Source organism: Calidris pugnax, unplaced genomic scaffold, assembly GCF_001431845.1.
Source record: "Calidris pugnax isolate Ruff unplaced genomic scaffold, ASM143184v1 scaffold118, whole genome shotgun sequence".
Classification (NCBI taxonomy): Eukaryota; Metazoa; Chordata; class Aves; order Charadriiformes; family Scolopacidae; genus Calidris; species Calidris pugnax.
The window spans coordinates 788,211-810,075 of record NW_015090855.1 but is presented as its reverse complement, the minus strand read 5'-3'; the positions used below and the strand labels follow the sequence as shown (position 1 = coordinate 810,075).

The window sequence follows — 21,865 nt, the reverse complement described above, 5'->3', positions numbered from 1 at the left end:
CGCTTTTCAAATAAGGGGGCAGGATGAGAGCAGCCCCGGCTGTGGGGCTGGAAGTGGCAGCAGCGAGATTGTGCTGGGGAACAGGAAAGACTGACCTTGAGAAAGGGGAAGGAGGGAGGGATGGAGAAGACCAGCACAGAATTGTCGGAAAGGATTCCCAATGCGCAGTCAGGAGCTGCCAGTGATTTGCTTTGCTGCTTGTCAAAGGAGGAATGGGCATTGCCCAGTGGCCATCACTGCTGCCCACTGACCAGTCCCCATCACTGCTGCCCACTGACCAGTCCCCATCACTGCTGCCCACTGACCAGTCCCCACAGTGCCACTGATAACGTTCTGCTTCAAGATGTTGACCTCAAAACGAGTCATCCTCCATCTACTCCAAGAAGGATGGACGTTGGATTTGTGACTCTAGGGTACAAAAATCATCAGTTCTTCACAGTCTTGCATAAGAAAACAAGTAATATCAGCCAGAGAAGTAGAAAATGATCTGGACGCAAGACACTGGTAACAGATTGTCTTGCTTTGGCAAAGAAAAACAGAAGATGCATCTTAAGTTACCACTCATTTTAGCATTACAGAATTAGAGGAAGAACACAAAACAGGCTCCTTGTTCCACTGCATGCCTCCGTTCTCTATCAATGGTTCCAGCTTCCATCATCTCCTAATCAGTAGTTCTGGTTTAAAATTTTAATGGAGAGAATTATGACAAGCCTTCCAGAGTCAAAATACCAGCACTAGCAATATAGTTTCATCTCAGGCTACTGCCTCAGTGAATCAATCCATGGTGGGGTATCCAAAAATCTGTGCCGGGACCCAGAGTTTTATTCTCTGGGAGACTGATGAAAATGCTGGTGACAGCAAATACTCAATGACACAATCTATGATTGTGTTTCAGCATCCACTTGATCATGGAAAGTCAGTGTCAACTACACTTCAGCACAGAGAGCAAGAGATTTATCACCCATTTGTTGGCCTTGCAGCCTACAAGGAAAGAGGACTGAAGCACTCTGAGGTGACAATGTGGATGAAGAGTTCTCAGTTTGGTGCAATAACAGACAATATAATATGAGGCAGCATGAAGAGAAGCATATAAAGCACATAGTTAAGGTAAATTCAGTAGCAAAGTAACCAAAGAGTATGTTCAACACAGCAGAAGGGGCTAGGGTTACACAGAGGTCTTGAAGTGAATGATTAGCAACTCGAACTTGATCCCAAGTAAAATGGCAAGTCATTGCATACATTTGCAAGGTAAACAACATGGAATTAAACCATTCTGAAACAGGCAGCAGGCAAATCAGGAAACACTCGAGAATATGTATGTCAGCACACTCAGATCTCCAACACGCTGCAGAAAAAATGACAGGAATCTGAATATAATTGTGAAGAGGTAAAACGAGTAAATACGCTATCGACATGCAGAAGAGGTTTATTCTGAAGATACCAGTTAAAGTAGAATTCAGTTTTCCAAACCCTGAAACCAACCAGATGGTAGATTGTTCAAGATAACGCACATGACAACCTAAGGGAAGAAAACATTAGTCAGGTGGCAGCTATTACTAATTCTCCAGAAAGATGCAGTTTGAAAATTGGTAAATTATCTTACCCCAGAACCCTAAAGGCTTTTGCAGCACTTCGCAATGATGAAAGATACTCTGGTCTCAGCCCTCTGTGTATGTCCCAAGATACTCTTACAAGCAGTTATGCCAGCTGAAAACACTGCCAATAACCTTCTTTTTGTAACTCAATTCACAAAATAGTTTTGGGCAAGAAGATAATCATGCAAAACTCTTAAAACCTGCTTCAGGAAAAGTCAACCACTCAATTTAAGAGCAGCCAATGAAAAACAATTTCCAGCTGGTGGGCAAGGTCAAACAGTGATTTCTTTTACAGGCACAGGTAGATTCCTCTCTCAATCTATGCAAATAGGCATAGCAGCTCAATACAGCTACTTACGAGGTTAAGTTTAATGCCTTGAGAGCTGCTAACAAAAGATGCAGTAAGTGATTAAAAAACATCAAGTCAGTAAGTTAAAGATGTCATGAGAATCATAGCTGATTGAGACCATGCCCTTCTACCAAGCTTTTCTGCTGGAGTTCAAACACGGTAAGACACCAATGAAAATGCTAACAACACTGTATTTTCATAGTTTAGCTAGGCTAAAATGCAGTTTTGCAATAGTAATTTAAGACTTAATTACATATATAAAAAGCTATTTTCCTCTCAGTAAAAAGAGCAGTTTGTTTTTGTTGTTTTTACCTTCTCTAAATACCATGTCATTTTAGAGAAATTCTTTTAAGTTGAGATATCATAAATAAATTCCCTTTTTATAAGATGGCCTCATTTTAAAAGAAAATGGATGCTATAAAATTTTACATCAAGTCAGCATGTTACCAAGAAGCTTTTTCTGTGTGTTCTGAATTTGATTAATACAAGCCAAGGTCACTTCCTGAAAGATGCCTACCACTGCAGCTGCAAGCAAACTAGACTCCTCTGAGCGCAAAAGCTGGGGGATGGGGAGACTACACTAGCAATTTCTATCACCATCTCCAAAAATACACTGATTACAAAACTTGAGTAATATTTAGAAGTGTTTACTAAATCACCACACACAAGTAAAATATTAACTAATGTCTGACTCTGTATAATCACGTTTTCAAACAAAAACAATTTACAATGATGCACCACCATGTCTGCAAAAAATGACTAATTCTGAGGATCCTTCTAAACTTAAAGCAATTCCCTTGAAAATGTACTTTTTTTTTTTTACTACGTATATTTTATTATGCAGCTCATGAAGCTAATAAGACACTGCCCTTGAATTAACAGCATGTCTCATTCCTACTGAGACTGTGAGGCTCCACCCAATCTACACTGTGTCCTATTCTGAAGCCATTTAGGAAAAACATATTTCAGGAAAGCATGCAAGCTCTTTCCAGAAGTCTGCAGCATGCATTTTTCCAGTTTCTTTAGACTATACCTAGTGGTTCCAAATCCAATTAGAAATTTGTTGTTTTCACCTCTAATTTCAAAGATATTTTAAAAGTTATTTAAAAAACCTGCCTTATTTGTACTGTGCATGAAGCCAAAACAGATACAGTTTCTTTCATTCCCAGACACAGTTAAAGCTTACAGGTCATGAAAATAAGACCCATACCAAACAAGAGAGTATTATTTTTTGCTTTTCGTGTTTACAAATAAAGATTCTACAATTTGGAGAACAAAGGGGAAGGACGAGGGGGGAGGAGGAGGAGGGAATACACTGGTTGCTGAAAAACATTTAAAACCACATACGCCAACAGTCACTTCCACACAGGCATATGTTAGTCTAGGAAAGGGGCCCCAGTGACTTTATGAGCACACACAAACTCAATTCAATATACTTCATCTTTACAACAGCATTGATACACCCAGCATTGCAAGTGAAGTTTCATACTAAGCTAAAATTAGGAGGATCTACTGAAAAAGTTAATTTTGACAAATTGCTGCACTAAAAAGAACAGAACATTGCTGGTTTCGGGTGGGCATCTTTGCCTGAAATAGCAAAATACACTAAAGCATATCATTACCTATGCAGGCACAGCTACATCTGTGGTTAAGGGTGCCTAACATTTTCCATCACACACACAAGCCTGTTCCAATTCCTTAATGACTGCCTCTTACACACCCCTCAGAACTACTTTTTGTGGAAGGCTTGCATAAAATCGGTTTGGACATTTAAAAACAGAGTGGAGACTTCAGTTGAACAAAATATATCCTTTTATTCAGTCAGAGAAGTTAAAGCTTTAGAAGAGAAACTGACTGAATGTCTGAACAAGCTAAACTTCATCTTGCTGCTCCAATGAAGATATCTGCACAGATATTAAGTGCCTTTAAAGTCTTTGAACATGCTTAGTTTTCTTTTAAACCACTTGCCAAGATCCTCAAGTATTTCATCTAACCAGGTAAGCTTTGTTGCTGCACAGCTCCTCCGTGCTGACAGGACAGAACATGCTTTATTCACCGTATTATAAAGACCAAGAGCAGCTTCTCTCTAAAGCTGCCAGCTCCGAAGCAGTTAAAGAGCCTGGCAGCACAGTAGCTGTGAACAGGGACATTTTTCTAGGTTATTCTGCCCCACCCATCCACAGCATCCACCAAACATGAGGCACCAGCAGAATCAAGGGCTTAGCAAAGTCCACTCTTCCCTCCCTCCCAATTCAAGATCCCAGTTGAAAGCACAGATGGGGGTCTTGGCCTGTGCTCCTGCCCCTCTAGTGGCTAGCCCATGGAGAAAGCACATTCCCTCCAGTGACCAAAGTGCTGCTGATCTCCTCTGTGGGATTCCAGATGACAACCTTGCTGGCAAACAGAGCAGAAATTTCCTTATGGCGAATTACACCACTTTTTCCATACGGTTTGGCATACAAAAAGTTACTCTGAAAATACTAAGGTTGTGAGGTCATTAAAAAAAAAAAGCCAACAACTTAAAAGAGTATTGTGAACTCCAACTCTCAATACTTCTTCCTTTAACCCTTATTGCACATATGCAATTAAGCACATTGCTGTGTAACTACTTTTTAGACTCTCTGTGGGACTGGCACCCATCAGTTCACAGAAAAGACCACTACAGTCTTACTGACATCTGTTGTATCATCTCCAAGGGACATTACTATTTCAGCAGCCACGTTCACTTCACTATACAGCGAGAGATAATGGTCTCATAAATGGTGAGCTGAAGTCTCCCAAGGACCTGTATCCTAATTTGGCTTTTGAGCAACAGGGGCACATAAGGAGTTTCAGTGAAATTCAAATTACGACACGGTGGGGTGGGGTGTTCCCATGAAGAGTAAACAACACTGATTTGCACCATCTTGATTATGGCAGATCGCAACTTTTGATTAAGAATATTCATTTAGAGCAGACTTTAATCTGGAATTTAAATCACTGATTTACCTGTTAGAAATATCTACAACCAGCAATAAGGAGGGGCACGAGTGGGAAAGAAATACAGTCCATAAATCACTTTTATTTGCCTTGGGCACATTTTGCTGGTCAGCAGATGCAGTACTTACGGACATTTGCACAAGAACTAAGCTACAGAATTAAGGTCAGTAAATATATTATTTTACACTGTAAACCAACTAATTTTAATCAAAGTTCTGGATACATTACAATTTTTAAAATGTAGGTTCATATTCTGACAAAGCGTTTGAGTGCTATGTGGGGAGGGCAGGGGGGAAGGCAGCTACCCATTAGGGGGTTCTATATTATATATGCACAGACTTCAATGGGAGTTGAATTCCTGGTATGTTAGAGAGCTTTTGAGCATTCTACTTGGTGTCTCTTTTCATCGGGCTATGAAAACAGATTTTATTTTTTTTTAATTTATTGAAAAACACATATCCCCCTGCTTTTAAAATTAGATCTTGTTATCCCCTGATCCCCTTGATCTAATAATAAGAGGCCTGTTAATGAAGTTTCCTGTGTTTTTGGCATAACTAGACTCTCAAATTTGAGAGTACAAGATCAGAGACTAAAAACAAAGTTACTGAAGAAATGAAATCAAAATAGTTTAAGTTTTCCATGCATAGTATCAATGCTTATATATGCCGTAGTTCATTGTAAGGAATAAGTACAGCTACTTAATACAAAGGTGACATTTCTGAAACACAATTTGACCTTGAAATATGAAAATGTTCCTAGCTCAGTGCTGTAATTAAAATCTGATTAAGTTTGAGTGTACACAGGTACACTTAATATGGCTGCAAGAGGTATTCATTTAGTTCAACACAAATGCTTACCATTCAAAATTTGTAGTGACAATTGTCTATCTATAGTACACCAATACATTTGAGCATTTCATTAAAAATCCCCTTTCCTCTTTCTTCCATATACTTGACTATATTTCATATTCATAGGGACCAGAGCTTAGTAGAGCACCTTCAGCTAAACTGATAAATAAAGGCAGAATAGAATCACACCCAAATTAGGTTAATTTGTCTCTCCACAGTACAGTCAGGTTATCTTGTTATATTTCACGTTGTCCATCCACTCTGTACCAATGGTTATAACACACAGCATCTGCTAAAATTTACCACACAAAACTGAAAGCTGTAATGTTATTTTGCATGTCACTGGTCACTGAATCAAATCTTAAATTTCAGGGTGAATTATTTAAAAATTAAACTAAAACAGTGGAGGAAAGCCCCAGAGGTTGGTGTCTTTGTTCAATGCTGTACAAAACAGAAAACTATTACCTAGAGAGATATTAAAGACTGGAGAGTCACAATGTCTCCTCCAAGGCCTACAAAAGGGCAAGAGCCAAGCTTTTAGTACCTGCAACAAGTCACATTTCAGTTTTCAAGGAACAGCTGAACACAGGAACCAGTTCCAGAGAGCCCATGGAATCTCTGTCCTAAAAGACCTTCATTTCTACGATTTTCAGTAAAACATTGCCATCAGAGAATTACATACTGCAGCCTAAAGATAACCTGGTACCATTATAACAAGGGGCTACTATGACAAGAGAGTACTTTACAATTGATCCTACTTTGCCTTAATTTCAAGATGTATTACCACATTCTTTTTGTATTGATTTAAGCAGTATGTTTCATTAATCTCATGTACTCTTTACATTTTGCATACATCCATTAATACTACCGTCTTCACTGGACACAAACTGACCACAACGTTAATTCCTACCATTAAGGATTTTTATTATTTTTTTTCCTATTAATGAGAAAAAGCAGCATGCTTTTGAATAAGGCGCTCTATGCCTTGTAGGTTTTTTTTGTCCAAACTTTTCTATTCTTTACAAAGAACTTCCCTTGCATAAAAACCTTATGCTTCTAGTTTTTCTAATGTTTTAATAAAGAAGCAATACACTTTTGCTTTCATGAGAAAGACATTTTTCAGTAAGTCTCACACTAAGCTCCCTAAGATTCCAGCAGCAGGCAGAAAATCAGTTTTGCTCATGGAAGTTTTTTCTATACAAATAGCACTTCTCAGACACTGATGTTTATCCGCAGAATTCTCCATAATGACACTATCATCGTTAGAAGAGAAATTCCAAGTAATTTTAGGAAGATTTGCAGCCATTCTGGAAGTTAGTAAAAGAGGTCGGTGACTGCCAAAAACAGAAGAAGGGATCACATCCTTCCCCTTCAAGTGCCAAAAGCATTTGTAATGTTTTCTTTCAGATCCAGTTGCTTCCTTGTTTGTAGATAAATGGCTAAGTAGTTGTGTAGTTTCACAACATTAGGAAGCAATTTTATGTATTTTTATATAGTGCACTGGAAGAAACGCCAGGATAGAGCTGTTGAATTTTTTTTCATTATTACTTTTTTTTAAGTGCATTACATCTTTAGTTCCTATACAAGTAGACCTACTGAATTGTATCTTTCATTCACTAAAACCCTCAGCTGGTGAACCATTGTTTGAGCATTTCCCTGCCAATGAGACATTCAAGATTCATCCACCATGATTTAAACAACTCATTTTCTCTTTTACCTTTCAAAATTACTTTCAGGTCACTTTGCAGTTGAATTCAAAGTTTAACTGGATGCTAAGTTTTAAGGCTAGTAGTATTCAGCTAGACCTCTGCACTGGGAGGCTTTTATATTAGTATCTGGTAAACACATCAAACATGGTAACTAACTGGTTAGCACCAGTAATGCATTTATGTCATACAACTGGAGTGTATCAACTATACAGCGCAGTTGAGTCAATGGGTTTTCTTCCCAGTAAACACCACCCTGCATTTGTGCAGTTGGGTGACCTTCTACTGCAGTACATCACACTTATTTGGCACTCTTAAAAGAAAGGGAAGTTATATTTAGGTACACTGCAGTCAGATTGTTATATTCTTGGGTCCTGTCAAAATTATTAGGAGAAAAGTTACTAACATTGTCCCTAGGTGGCATATCTTTAATATTCTCTTTTAAAAGAAGCCAGCTAAGCATTTTCAGTGTACTGTGTAGTCCATTAAAAGTTCAGAAAGCTACAAAACCTTACCTACACTTGAGCTTTCACCAGTAGGAAGCTTTGTTAGATTGTCATATAGATGAAGCCTATAAATAACAGCAAACATACAATAACAGGATAAACACGGCAGACCATGGAGGGAACACAAGAAAGAGCAAACAAAACCTAAGTCTGATGTCATGAATTCTGTCTTACAGAGTGAAAATGCTGTGATTTAGGTTTTTCTTTCATTGCAAATAGATTTATGACAGACAATATGCTTAGACAAGTGTCTCCATCCAGTCAAAAGCAAAAGTTATTTATCCCTTCTCTCCACCACATATTATTTACCTCAGTGTAAATCTGTCTGCAAATCATTGCTTAGGAACTGTAGCATTTTAATGAGCACAGCTATCTGAAACAAACCACAATCTATTCTGTGCTTAGAAGATATCATTCTCGAAAGGTTTTCCTTCCACTGTCTCCTTTCATTTGCTTTATTTTACTTCAACCTTACCTTGTTCTAACCAAGCCAGCTCACTTGAATTTTATTTTAGGGCACCTGTAAGGAGGTTGATCTTATCACAAGAGATTATTCTGAAGGAGGTGCTTCCTTTCCTGACACCAAAATCCCACTGAATGGAATGCCCAGACAAGTTACAAGTTTCACTACTCTCCAGCAACAGGTACAGAACTTGACATGTTAATCTATTTGAGTATTGGAGGCTAAATTGGCTATACTATAAATTATAACAAAAAAACCAACCAAACAAAACCAAACCGCAACAGTGATTAGCATCATATCCAGTCTGGGCACAGAACAGCTTTAGCTAAGAAAATCCATTTCATCACCATTGTTTCAGAAGAAATACTCTGAGCAAAGTATTCACATCATTGGTTACTTGAGAAAAAAGAAAACTCTAATATCAGTGATACAGAGAATTAAAAACTAAAGACAAGTACATACACAGGAAAATGTTACTATAATACATACCAAGGCCAGGTAACACCATGAATTTCCTCAAGTTTAAGAGAGGTGGAAGAAAGCAAACAATATACAATATTAATATAGAACATAAGAAAACACCTTTATTTTTCTAAGAGTATTGAAATTATTTTCTCTCTTTTTCTAAGATCCTAAATACCAATGTTTTCTCTGGATCAATTCTTATAAAGTAGGCTGGGACAATTAAATCTTCACAAAGACGTCTTACCTAGAACAGTGTTGTTTCTTCAACAGAAGCCAGTAGGAATACCTAGAAAGAAAAAGGTAAGCATATGAATGTGTTTCAGCATACCCTCAAACTTCACAATCTACGGCTCAGGAACTTCCTGGTTCAAAAGGAGTGAGTTTCCCAGCAGCTGGATTTCTCTTCTGTGTTAAGTTTCTCTTTGTACCCATGAAAATTAATGCAGCTAAAATACTCTGGGGCACTCCATTCTATAGCTAAGCTCTACACTATGTAAAAGTATCCGTTTTTTATTTTTAACTCTGCCATCTGATAATAAAGAGGAGAATAAATGAAATGACTGAAGAGGAAAACACTTTCTTCCTGTTGATTTTCCGTGACACTTGTGGTCATTTTGAATAGATCTGCATTGTACTCTCAAGCAAAAAAAAAAGATGGCCGAGAAGTGCTGGTAAATTCTGTTTCTCTTAAAAGAATTTAAGCTTTGATCTTAAAAAAAAAAAAAAAAAAAGAAAAAATATACTCTTTCTGAAACAGGTGCTGGTAAATTCTGTTTCTCTTAAAAGAATTTAAGCTTTGATCTTAAAAAAAAAAAAAAAAAAAGAGAAAGTATACTCTTTCTGATACAGCACAGAGCAGAATTACTTATATTCAAGAGCCAGGCATGACTGTACAAATGACACAGTATTTTCAATTTTATAGTAATTTTTCTTCACTGACTACTCGCAACACTCAACTTTTTGAATACTCTTAGCACCGGTCTGTCATTTTGACAGAGTAATTAATTCAGGGTTTTGGGTTTTTTAATTACTGAGAGGAAGAAAATCGGGCAAAAATCTATTGGTTATAGCAGTCCTGCTCCTCCCTTAAGCATATCACTAGACAGAAAGCCAAAAGCATCACTCTGAATAAGGACAGGCCTCCTAAATCAAATGCTAGGAACATATACAGCCACTCACCTAGAAGAGAAAGTCCCCCTAATCCCTTTACACAAGATTTCTTCTTGTGTAAAGAAACAAAAGAATTGTTTCTTCAGTGACAACCCTGACAGTGACTGCAACCATTACAGGTAGTTACCAAGCCTATATTCTTAGAGGACAAAAACAAAACACCAGAACTAAGCAAGCCACTATTAGCATCATCCCCAGAAGTAGTATTAGAGATGTGTTTTCTTTAAGTTTACCAAATCTTCATACAATAAGCTTTGCAGAACTGTTTTAGTCAAGATCAGTCTTATACCTATAAAGTAATTAGTAAACTTATCAGATGAGTCAATAAATGAATTCACAATAAGCAGAATAAATAACTGTAAAACCAAAGCTCAAAGAACACCAGAAACTTCTGTAAGGCTGTAGTAACAAACTCTATATAGCGAAATATCTGATCTGCCACACTGGCTTTTATCCAAAGACCAAGTAAACAAAACAAGTTTCTTTTAGGCTTTGACAATAAACAAATTTCAATTGTCTTATGTCTTCAGCAATATATTTTGCCTTTAGAAAAAAAAAGCGCCTTTGTAAGAGTTCGAAATCCCATCTCCAAGTTTGAACTTTGCATCAAATTTGTAAAGTAACATTTAGATAAGATATCCAAAATGTAAACAAAGCATTGACAGCAGCTTTATTTCACAATACACAGTTTATTTCAATACTTTTAATCAGTGAGAAACCAACTAAACAATACACAATTCACAATACAATCCTTGTAAAAGCTGGAAAAGATATTAAGGTTCACGTCAAGTTCAATGTGCTCTATTTTTAACTTTAGTCAAGTCCCCTCTCATTAGCAGTAGCTTAATACTTGAGAAAGGATTAGGAGCAGCTAGGAAGTTAGTTTGATATAGAAACTTATGTATTTTAAAAAATAAGCATGCGGCCCAAGAAATAAGTCAGTTAAAGTTACTGAGACCAAACCAATTAACATAATATCCCATTGTCAGAGTATACCAAATCAAGGCTTAAAGGTTGCTATAGAAAGGAGCCATTAATTGCTTGATATTACTTTTTTCATAACTTTTGTGCACTTCATGAGCATAAACTTAACCCCAAAATTAAAAAAAAATTAAAACACACCAAACCCCCAAATTCTGGATTCCCCCTTTGCTCACAGAGAAACCTAGTCTTCACATCCATAGAGTTTGATGTTAACGGAACAATTCCTTTCGCAGACCTTTTTAACCAGTGAAATTTAGGACACTGGAATAAGACCTACTGAAGGTACCTTTTAAAACATTTCACAAGATCAAACCAACCTACAATCTCATGATCTACTTACTAGGAAAAAGCAGAGAGTTTACATAATAGTGAACTGAAAGAAAGACAACGCCTTTGAAAACAAGCCCAATACTTCTGCATTTCAAGGATGCTAACAAATAGGGAAGAGGCAGGAGGATCTGCCTGGCTTTAAGAGATAACAAACTTGTTTTGAGCACTTGTGTATGTGTGAGCACCCTATCACATGATAGATAGCCTTCCTTGGAGACCAGAACTCTTTTAACAAGTCTAGAGCATAAGAACTACCTGTTTTACCTAGAGATAGCATTAGCACTAGCAGAGACCATGACACATTTATATGCATATGGCAGATACTAAAATCTTTCAGATGACCACTAGCAAAACAGTGAATTAGTGGCCATCTCCATGTTATTCTACTGCATGTAAGCAATAACTTAATTTCTCTGAGAGATTAATTTCTGCCAATTCTGACATCAGTAACTTCAGCTCTGTTGTGGTAAATTTTAACTAATACAGAAGTTAACGTTTCCAAGATGACAGTAGTATCTTTGTAGCCAGAGAAATAGAAAAGTGTTGTGGTAAACTTTTGCTTGGAGACAGTTTAGTCACATCTGGATATATGGCAGTAAAAGCAAGATAAACAAATTATCCCAAATGAAAAACAACCAAAACATCTTAATTCTAGAAGCTGTATTTTGTGCTTATCTGAAATTGCCAAAGTACTTAAGTATTCTTAGTTTTATCTGACTCTTGATCTGTGCTTTGTCCTTCTGTTTCTCTAGCTTTTTGACAAACAGAGATACGATCTAGGACTACAAGCATTGAGTGCATGGAGTGAAGTACATTCAAGATGATGCCATAATGGATAATATTCCAGCAGACTTTGTCAAAAAAGTCTTCTTGCACTTAGAATGAGGAAAGAATGGCTAAAATACTTCCAGTGAAGAAATTTAAGTGGGTAAAGAGCTTTACACCTTAGGCTTGTTGCAGACTTGCTTCAAAAGAAGTGCCAGTAGTTCAGTTTTTCTGCAGAATTAGCTGTTTTGGCCAAGTCTCCTCAGTATATCCTCTCATAAGAGTTAATAAAGTTTTAATACTAAAGATGCTTCACCTGTTCTGCAAAACTTGTTTACGATACTGTTTTATGTAACAAATATTAATGCCAATTCCTCCAGCTATGAAATACTGGCTATAAACTGATGGTGGCCAATCTCATATTTAGAACTTAAGCAATTGCTTAATTGTGCTCCATGCCCCCTCAGGTTCTTGAAAGTAATATTGAAATGCACAAGGACTTCCTATGCAAGTATTACACGGAGAAAACTCAGAGAAGTTTCTGAAATCCCTGGTTCAGAGGCGAGGCCTTTAATTTAGCATGAATATGCTAAAAATGCTACCTTAATACACTAGGCAAGTTAGAACAAGCCATTTTTCAGCTGTATTCTTTTGTGGTGTTCTGTGGGTGGGGTTTTGTTTTTATTTTAGACTAACCAATAGCCCTAGCCATATCCTAGCTTCAACTGATGTAGCTGAAGTCTCTCCAGGGCTGTTAGTTGCTTATTTTTTTTCCACTGTTGATGCTATGGAGCCAGTGTAACTCTAGGAGAGAAACATTCCATTTCATACACAGGTTTTTTTGTTGGCAGGGTGGGTTTTTTTGTTGTTTTTAACATAACAGTACATTAAAATCTTTTCTAAATGAATCAATCTGTGGTGGAGTGCCTTGCTAACTTTATTTGGGGAGGAAGAAAAGCCTGGAAGATCTGCAAGTTTTTTATTATTCCAGAAAAAACAAGTCTAGACTGGATTGGAATTGCTAAATAGCAATGCCCTGCAATAGAAGAAACTTTCAGGGGAGTGAGTATGACTATAGGAAAGTATCCAACCTTTTGTTCAAAATACTGCATTAGAAAGTTGGAACAGCCTTGCTACTGCAAAGAAAAAAAATTAAATTGGCTGAGGCAATTAGTGTAGCTAAACTTTAGTCTATTTTGTCTATAGTCAGTACATATACTTGGAATAAAACACTGCCACTGTCAAGGATCTTAGCTCACCTGCTTTTGTTAAAAAAATCAACTAGCTACATCCTCAAGAAATCTGTAACAGCTGTGGAAGATCAGACTGTTTCTCTCATGAACTCTCAGACAGTTCTTAAATAGGAATAAAATACTGTAAAATACCATAAAAAACCACAGGTGTAAAGCTGACCCACAAGTCTAGCCTGTTCAGTTTTGGAAAACCCTCTTGAGTGCGCATAAAGTGAAATACAAATCTGATTTTTCTCTTAAGTAGATAATAATGGTATCTGCTCCACAATGGTTTCTTTTAATGAAATTTTCAAGAATATGCCTTAGGTAGCTTTGAAGTTACCTTTTACCAGCAGTGTAGCCAAGATGTTGAATTCAGCAAGAATTTAGTCAATAGTCTGGATAAATTTACCACGGAGCTACGTGCAGGCTCACAGACCAGTGCTACAAGATAGTCATCCTGCGGTGGTACAGCAAGGGGAGCAGCTCTGGGGTGATAAGCCTGTACCCCCAGACTGCAAACATGTCCCTAGTAACTAGTGATGCAGATACCAGCCCAAATCGGCTCAAATTATCTCTTAGTAAATATTCCCCATGTGCAGTTTCTCAGTTGCCTGTGGAAGACTGTTTATTTTGTAGACAAGGAAGTGCTTGTCTATGCCACTGCCTCATGTCATGTGGATATAACTCGTGTATCACACGCTGGAAGCCTCTGTTTTGTGGCACAGGTGAAATTTGTTCTTGTGCTATGGCCTCACAGTAAAGCAACGGATACACTAGTATTTTCATGCTATAATCTGTGTTAGAATTTGAACAGACTGCTTACTTTGGAGAAAACAATACAGACACTTAACATGAATGCCTCTTAAAGACCAACCTTCATAAGGTAGAGATTTTTCTTAACCTCCTTTTACCAATAGTTTGTACAACTTTTTTCCACTCTCTTACTACAGTCTAGGCTTGTTTCACTGAGGGTGGAAGGAGAGTGGATTACTAACCTGATATCCTTAGCTCTTACATTTTCATTCCCTACTTAAATATATCCTGTTAATCTAGAAATAGAAGTACCAGCTCACCTGTCATTTCTGTGTAGTCTAGTAGTACTCCAAGGATGGAGCTCCTTGGGTTCTGTGGACAACTACTATTGAACGTACTTCTATAAAATTCCAACCAATCCCAATTCTTAAAGGTTCCAGAGAGTGGCACCAAACCTAGATAGTGCTATAGGAAGTCACTCCTGTCCCACAGCTCCGAAGATGTTAACAGAAATTATTTACAGAACAGCTCTGTAAAGTATTTCTTAGTACAAAATATAGACATCATGCACCTGGGAAATAACAATATTCCCCTAACCTACAAACTAAGCAGAAGTTAAAAAATAACAGGTGTGTGTGGGAGACCGGCTAATACGTGCTTTTGAGAGGAAGCTAGAACTTGGTCTGTTCAGCCTAAAGAGCAAAAGGAGGGATTACATTGCTGCCTGAATACATTAGGTTCCCAAAACAATAGCTTATCATTTTGTGAAAGAGGTTTGAAATATAGTCAGACATAACATCAACTACTGAATCTAACGGCTGCTTCTGTTGCTATCACACTACTATTTTAGGCCATGAAATGATGCAAGAGGAAAGAGGAAAAGTAAGTTTAAATCCAAAAAAGAAAACCAAAGAAACAAAAAGCCACATAAAACATGGTAGCTTTTTACTAGTCAGGTAACCATCCAAACCAAGAAAACAACACTATGTCATTCCAATTAAATTTTAGTCTAGTGGATTCCATTTTATGCATTTAGGATAACAGAATCTCTTGTAACCTCAGACATAAGATCAACTTCCTGAACAACCCCTTCTCTAGTCTTATCTCTGAATCACTGTGCATTAGCCTGAAAGTGCTGCTGAGTGTATTTGACATTCTCTAACCACATCCACAAGGATTTAGATGCGAGAATGCATCTGGATATCTCATAAAAGAAGCCCTTAAGTATAAGCAGCTCTGAATTCTCAACTCAGTGTAAGTTTTCACCATCTTGACTAAATTTTCACTGGTGTAGGCAGTCATCTTTGCACCATAAACTTCAGGCTTGGTCACCAATTTCTGTTCTTCAGATTAAATTTTTTGTTTTATTTTGCTTTTAAATAAGACATTTCTCGTGTCATTGATACTACATTACTTATTATTTACATTGCAACTAAAATCCACCCCTCAATGATTCTAAGAGTCTTCAAATATCTGACTGATAAATATACAGGAAAAAAAAGAATGTCCTTTCCCTCAACCCAAAAATAAAATGCTGCTTTGTGTCCCTATTGTTGCTTTCTCAAAGCAGAATGATCATTTCCTGAATTGTTTGGTGTAGATATTTTGCTTAAGCAGCAAGCACTCCAGGCTACAACTGATGAGTGACCTTGAGACAGCTCTTAGAAGGCAGTTGCCATAGTAACACCACCACAAATGTGGTACATCCTCAGCTGACACCACCAATCTGGTGCAACAGATCCATAATAAGTATCTCTATCCTGTATTAGCATCTCAATATTTAAGGAGGAAGTTACTAGATTTATTTTTTTTTTTAAGAATTATTTTAAAAACCTCTTGTGCTATAGTAGACACTGGATACCCTGTTTGAGTAGAACTAAGGATATCAAAGTCCACTCAGTGCAAGAGTTAAATAAGATACCATAAAATAATGCCCTACTCAAAGTTGAAGCTATTCATTGTGTTAATCCAGACAGCAGTCCCTGGCCCAGGAAATGAGACTGCTGAAGAAACCTTGCAATAACACATAACTTTAAGAAAGTTGGTTTTTCTCAGATTCTCTAATACAAATAAACTTTATGGAGCCCTGACGTGTCAAACTTAATGCAATTGGACCACAATGGATTATTTATGCATGCCAGAATATTCTCAGTCTCACCTGTGCAACCTCATCACCTTGAATAAACTTTCAAACCAACTTGGCACTAAATGAGTAGTGTTGCCCCAAAAGTTCTTTCTCTACATAGCATACTACTAGTTCTTGTGAGCTCTGGAAGAGGAAGGAAAAGGTGAATCATTACTGAAATGTCAATAAAAATGAAACATCTAGAATTAAGACTGCTAGTTAACAGAAATGTTCAGCAGAACCATTTATGCTTAAAGACAAAGGGTTAATCAACAAATTAAGACAGTTAATTACAACCTAGCAGTCAGACATAAAGTTTACTTGAAAACTAAACTGCAGTTTCAAGACTACTAATTTTTTTTCAACCTCAAGCCAGCAGAAAAGGCCAATCAGATAAATTTCATAGTTTGATGATGTTCAAGAGATTCTATTATAGGTAAAACATTTGTGCATTCTAATTAGAAACAAGAGTTTGGACTGCTCTGCCTCTGACAAAGTCAACTTACTTCATGGGTTTGCCCTTATCATAAAGGAAAACATTTATTGAACCTCCATACCAGTGGAATCTGCGTGACAGCTAAGAGTTAATTCCAGTTTGAAGTGAAGACATACTTTAAAACAGGCTTTTGGACACTCCAATCTAAAGAGTCTGGTCCATAGTTAATTCAGTCAGTCAAGCACCTGCCCTGAAACCTGGCTGAGGAGCTCCTGCATCCATAACTGTAACCTGAAGGTAAACAGACAACAGGAAAAAAAAAAAGTTCCCAGACAATACTAAGCACTTTCAATAGGGCCCTAAACCCAAAAAAACATCCGTTATTTTGGCAAATGTGTGTTATAGTGCAATTACCAATCAAAATGGTTCAGCTGTGTTGCTTTTGGAGGTCTGGAAACACTGCCCCCTCAGCTCAAAAAAGTACTGTTTGAGATTGATGATGCTGTCAATGACTTATGTGCCACTCTTCCCACTTTCATCGCTTCTATGAAGTTGTGGGTAAGATGGCTATATTCTACATTGCCCCATGTCCTATCAATCTGTGTAGAGGAATTGACAGAGTCCATTTGAACAAGCGTTCATATAAACACAGAATATGTTTCTATTTAGCAATACCTTCCTACAGTAAACATACTTTTATCAGAGTACAATAATTTGTCTTCAGCTTTGCACCTAGTTGTTTATTTTGGCCTAGCTGTAAAGGTTAACTGTCTAGGCCCACGTATGAAAGGTACTTTTGGTATAAAATAAGACACAGCTGTACACAAAGCTTGTTCTGTACTGCCCTCTCCTCTCCTCTTGTTTCTGTCTCCATTAAAAAAAAAAATCTTCAGATGAAGTTTAACTTTGATTTTGTGGAAATGAAATCTAGAACTTAAGTGACACTACAGATTATTAAGCACTGATTCCATAAATGCTGCCAAGTACACCAATCTACTCTGCAAGTTCATTTAGAAACAAGTATCACCTGCTATTAAAGATCTTTACTTAGTTCTTAACCTCAACCTAGAAACCATGAAGACCCTTACCACCTATAAAGGACCACTGATTACAACAGCATCAGAGAAACAAACAATAAGTTTTTTCATAACACGACCTAATATATTTTAATCCTACAGTCCTGTTAAAAATCCTTCATCCCTAGACCCAATAGGATGGGGATGCTGATTCTCTGAGTCTCTACAGAAGTTATCCATTTGATAGATTAATTCTACCCCAAAATAGAATTATTGCAGTACTTACCCCTTTCAGTAGGTTATTTCTGCTCAGCAATAAGTATATGAACTACACTAGTAACAAATACACATTAAATGTTCACAGGATTCTCAACATCAAACGATTCTCTTCTTTTTCAGAAGAGCACTCAATATATCTACTTAATCCCTATTGACTTAAGTGAAATTAGTTTCCCAATGTAGATACAACAGGTAAGGAACTACCAGTAATAATGCATAATTAGTAACTCCAACTCTTTCTAATTACAGCCCCAGGGCAGACAAAGGTTGCTGAATTTCTCATACACCCAGGTACCACTTGAGTCTCTCTAACACATTTGTTTCAGGAACAGTGTCTTACTGGAACTCCATCTAGTTTAAATTTTTGACACAACTATGGCTGCTCTAGTTCCACTCCACCCATTCCCTTGCACTACCATCGGTGTTTGTGCAACTAGGAGTAAGCTGACAGCCACAAGTTGTCTGGGTGGTTTTATTTGGTTTTGGGGTTCAGGTTTTTTTGTTGGTGGGAGGGAAGGAATGGACAATTTTGAATTAAATCTGTTTGCTGACTGCAAGGGCCTCAGTCCCAGAGCAAGAGGAGGAGAGGTAACAGGAAGCACAATAGCTCTGATTTGGCTTGAGCAGTGGTAGAGGTGTACCACACTGCCTTGGAAAGACAGCGTTCCACGGGAATGCATCTAAAGGGTTCTGGTTTTATATTTTCAATCTGGAAAGAAGTCAGTTTGTTTTGACGCTGCTTGCTTTTTGCACAAGATACCACCATAGCTCCCATCCCAGCATTTAAGCAAAAAAATTCTCAACCCATTATACAAAGTATTCTTTAGGCCCTAACCCAAAAGAGCATAAGTCAACAATAAATATCTGTAGTGACAGAAAGACAAGGCACATTCAAAGTACAGAGTCCTCTAGATCTTGAAGAAAGGTCAGGGAGCCTTTTGGTAAACAAGAACTTAAACAGAAAAGAGCTTGGAGGTAGACAAATGAGGTTGAACCTGCAGATCCCTTCAGTTTGATTTTCACCAGTGTATCTGAACCTACAATAATTTTATAAATAACCATTAAATAGGTTTTAAAGTTAACTGTTTAACAGAAGAATATTAGACATTAGGGAACATCCTGTTCTTTCTTCCTTTAGTATACCAAAGATATAAAAATTAAGATTTCTAGTGTAACAACATGCAGTCCTTACTGGAAATATTAGTCTAGAATTACTATCAGAAGTAAGAAACAATGGATTGTCACCTGACAGTTACTATCTAGTAATAGTAACAGCTAACACAAACTCTAAAACAAGAAATTGAAGGCAAGATTAATATAATCAATAGTTGATATCCAGCATGGGAGCGGTTTATGCACATTCTTACAAGTGAGAACTTTTTCTTGATAATTGGTTTTCAGGGAGCATTTGCCCACCAAGTAGCTCGAAGTTTCAGTCAGAATGAGACTCCTAACTGAAATTCCAGCAGTATAAGCATGCCTGCATGTTATTAAAGGAAATAGTGGAAAATTTCACAGGCTGACATCCAGAATGTCTGCGGTTCCTTTTCATATTTCTCTCTTCTTGCAAAGCAGTTATTAGACCAGAACTTCAAATCGTTTTTTTTCTTTTTTTTTTCTTTTTTTTGGTGAAGCCTGGAAATTTCCACTGCTTTAAAAGACTTTTAAAAAGCTTTCTCAAATGTACAGCTTAAACAACTTTACACTTCTGCCTCGATGGAATCCTTAGTTTAAGCAAAAGTTTCATCAACGTAAAGCAGTGCTAAGATGGGGCGGCAGGGGAAGAAAAAAAAACTTCGCTTATATACCAAAAGCATTGCTTGGCCAATCTGAAATACTATCACAGTACATATTAACTTCTCAATAGAGGTCATTTGAGGTCCAGCTACAGACAGACAGGTAAGAGAAGATGAAGATGCTCAGGATAAACCTACCTTGTAGCTGTACATTTGAACAGAAAATAAAGTGCACAATAATGTAAGCGATCCTGTCCCTATCAAGTGATAGAGATTTCCTCAAATTTCCATTCATTTTGCATCTTGCTGGATCCCACTCATCATCCCTACTACCTTCTTATCATCTCTAACACAGCCAATACAAGTCTGGCAAGTTTGCTAGCCCTGGTTCTACACCTCACCTCTACAAGTCTTGTTTATGAGGTACGAACATGCATCACCAAAAGTTAGGGTCTTCAACAGAAAACCCACAAGTGTAATACAAAAGTGGTCAGAAGCTACTCCAGCTAGCATAGATATTTGGGGTTCCCCCCCCCCCCAGTTTTCTGTGCAATGATCAAATGAACTGCCTTCCTCTTAAAAGGGCATCAAATGGACATTCTAGGTTAACAGAGGCGCTGGTTGCAAAAAGCATGCAGCCCAGAAGTTTCCCTTTTCCTGTGAATCACTAGCCTCCAGAGAACGTGATGAAAAAACAACTGGAGTATTTGACAAACCCAGCAGTGTTAAGATGTTAATATGCTCCACAGGGTGATCAGTGAGGTGTTAGAATTACAATTTGAGTGCACAAGGCAAAACCAGGGGAATGGTACCTGGGGTTTTACGTTGTAGTTCTTCAGACTGGTTCAGAAAGAACAGAACGCAGTCCTCTTGATCGACTGTTCTGAACAATAAAATGTTTCCTCAAAACACTGGAGTAGACAACATGCATATCACTTTTTTTTTTTTTTGGAAGGCAAATGTCTTACTTCTGCCTTTTGCTTAATCCTTCCATTAATAAATACAGCAACAAAAGCCACCCAAAGCACTCCTTGCTCCATTACCTGTCCTATCACTTCGGGATGTTTCAGTGAGGCAGGGCATTCTGGTTTTAGACATAAGGTAACCATAGAGAACATAAAGCACGTAGAGTAACCCGACCAAATTGTTGTATTTTATATTGTTAGGTGTGCATGTTTAACAACTTCTAACTGCATTTTATTAGACTTCCCAGAAGAGTAATTTCACCATTCCTCACACCATTACCTATATGTAAATCACTCAGTTCATCAATATTTGGCCAATGGGAACTAAAAACAAAGTGTTAAACCCATGCAGTCTTCTAGACCTACCAAAATAATTTAACTCTTTTCTTTTAGACCTCTTATTGTTTTTTTTTAAGTAGTGAACTATTGCTTACGTAAGTCAAGAAAGCAGCTGATCTATATACCACAGATTTTTGTCCTCACAAGATATTTTTTTTAAGTTACATTTCACTGATTTACACAGAAAGTAAATAGTAAAATAGCACCCTTTGCCAATGTAAGGTAGAAATATGCTACACTTGATATCTTGTGCTCCAGCTAGAGCTCAGAGCAGTAACAGACCTACTTAAGACTTGGAAAAACAGAAATTCAGAGGCTTTCAGATGAGCAAAATGGAAAACAACCCATACATCACCACTGTAACCTTCCATTGCTTAGTCATTCTCTGGCAGAGTGAAACCTCAGAAACACTTCAACTATTTTTCACATTTCTTCCCAAGGTTATGCTCGTTAAGTCCTTAATAAAAAGGTGAGTCTCCAAAACAGCACATAAGAGAATTACAACAGTAGTTTTGCAATGACTGGTGCTAGTGAGCCAGCTTTGCATTGTCCTTGTGGACCAAATATATATGTTTACCTACTCACTTTGTGTGGTTCAGAAAAGCATGGGATAAGAAACAGTTTGATTTTACCATGCTAACACATTTCAATATTGCACCATCTGGTAGACTGGGAACATTATCAGCAAGTTATACCTTTTAAAAAAAATACATGTATCCACACACAGAGTAATTCTCAAGTTTGTCACAACAGTTATGAAACTTCAGGTTTCTAGAAAAACAGGAGTTTTAAACCTCCATATTGGTTTAAAAGAATCAACA

At 37.4% G+C, this 21,865-nt stretch overlaps 1 protein-coding gene across 7 annotated transcripts in view; it reads right to left on the bottom strand.

The window, feature by feature from the left end:
• NCOA3 (nuclear receptor coactivator 3) overlaps positions 1 to 21,865 on the bottom strand; it is a 79,897-nt gene that overhangs the window by 52,375 nt on the left and 5,657 nt on the right. For all 7 annotated transcript variants that reach the window (XM_014943704.1, XM_014943709.1, XM_014943710.1 and 4 more), the window contains exon 2: positions 9,156 to 9,197. The gene's annotated coding sequence lies outside the window, so the exon portion shown is untranslated. The remainder of the gene's footprint in view (positions 1 to 9,155; positions 9,198 to 21,865) is intronic.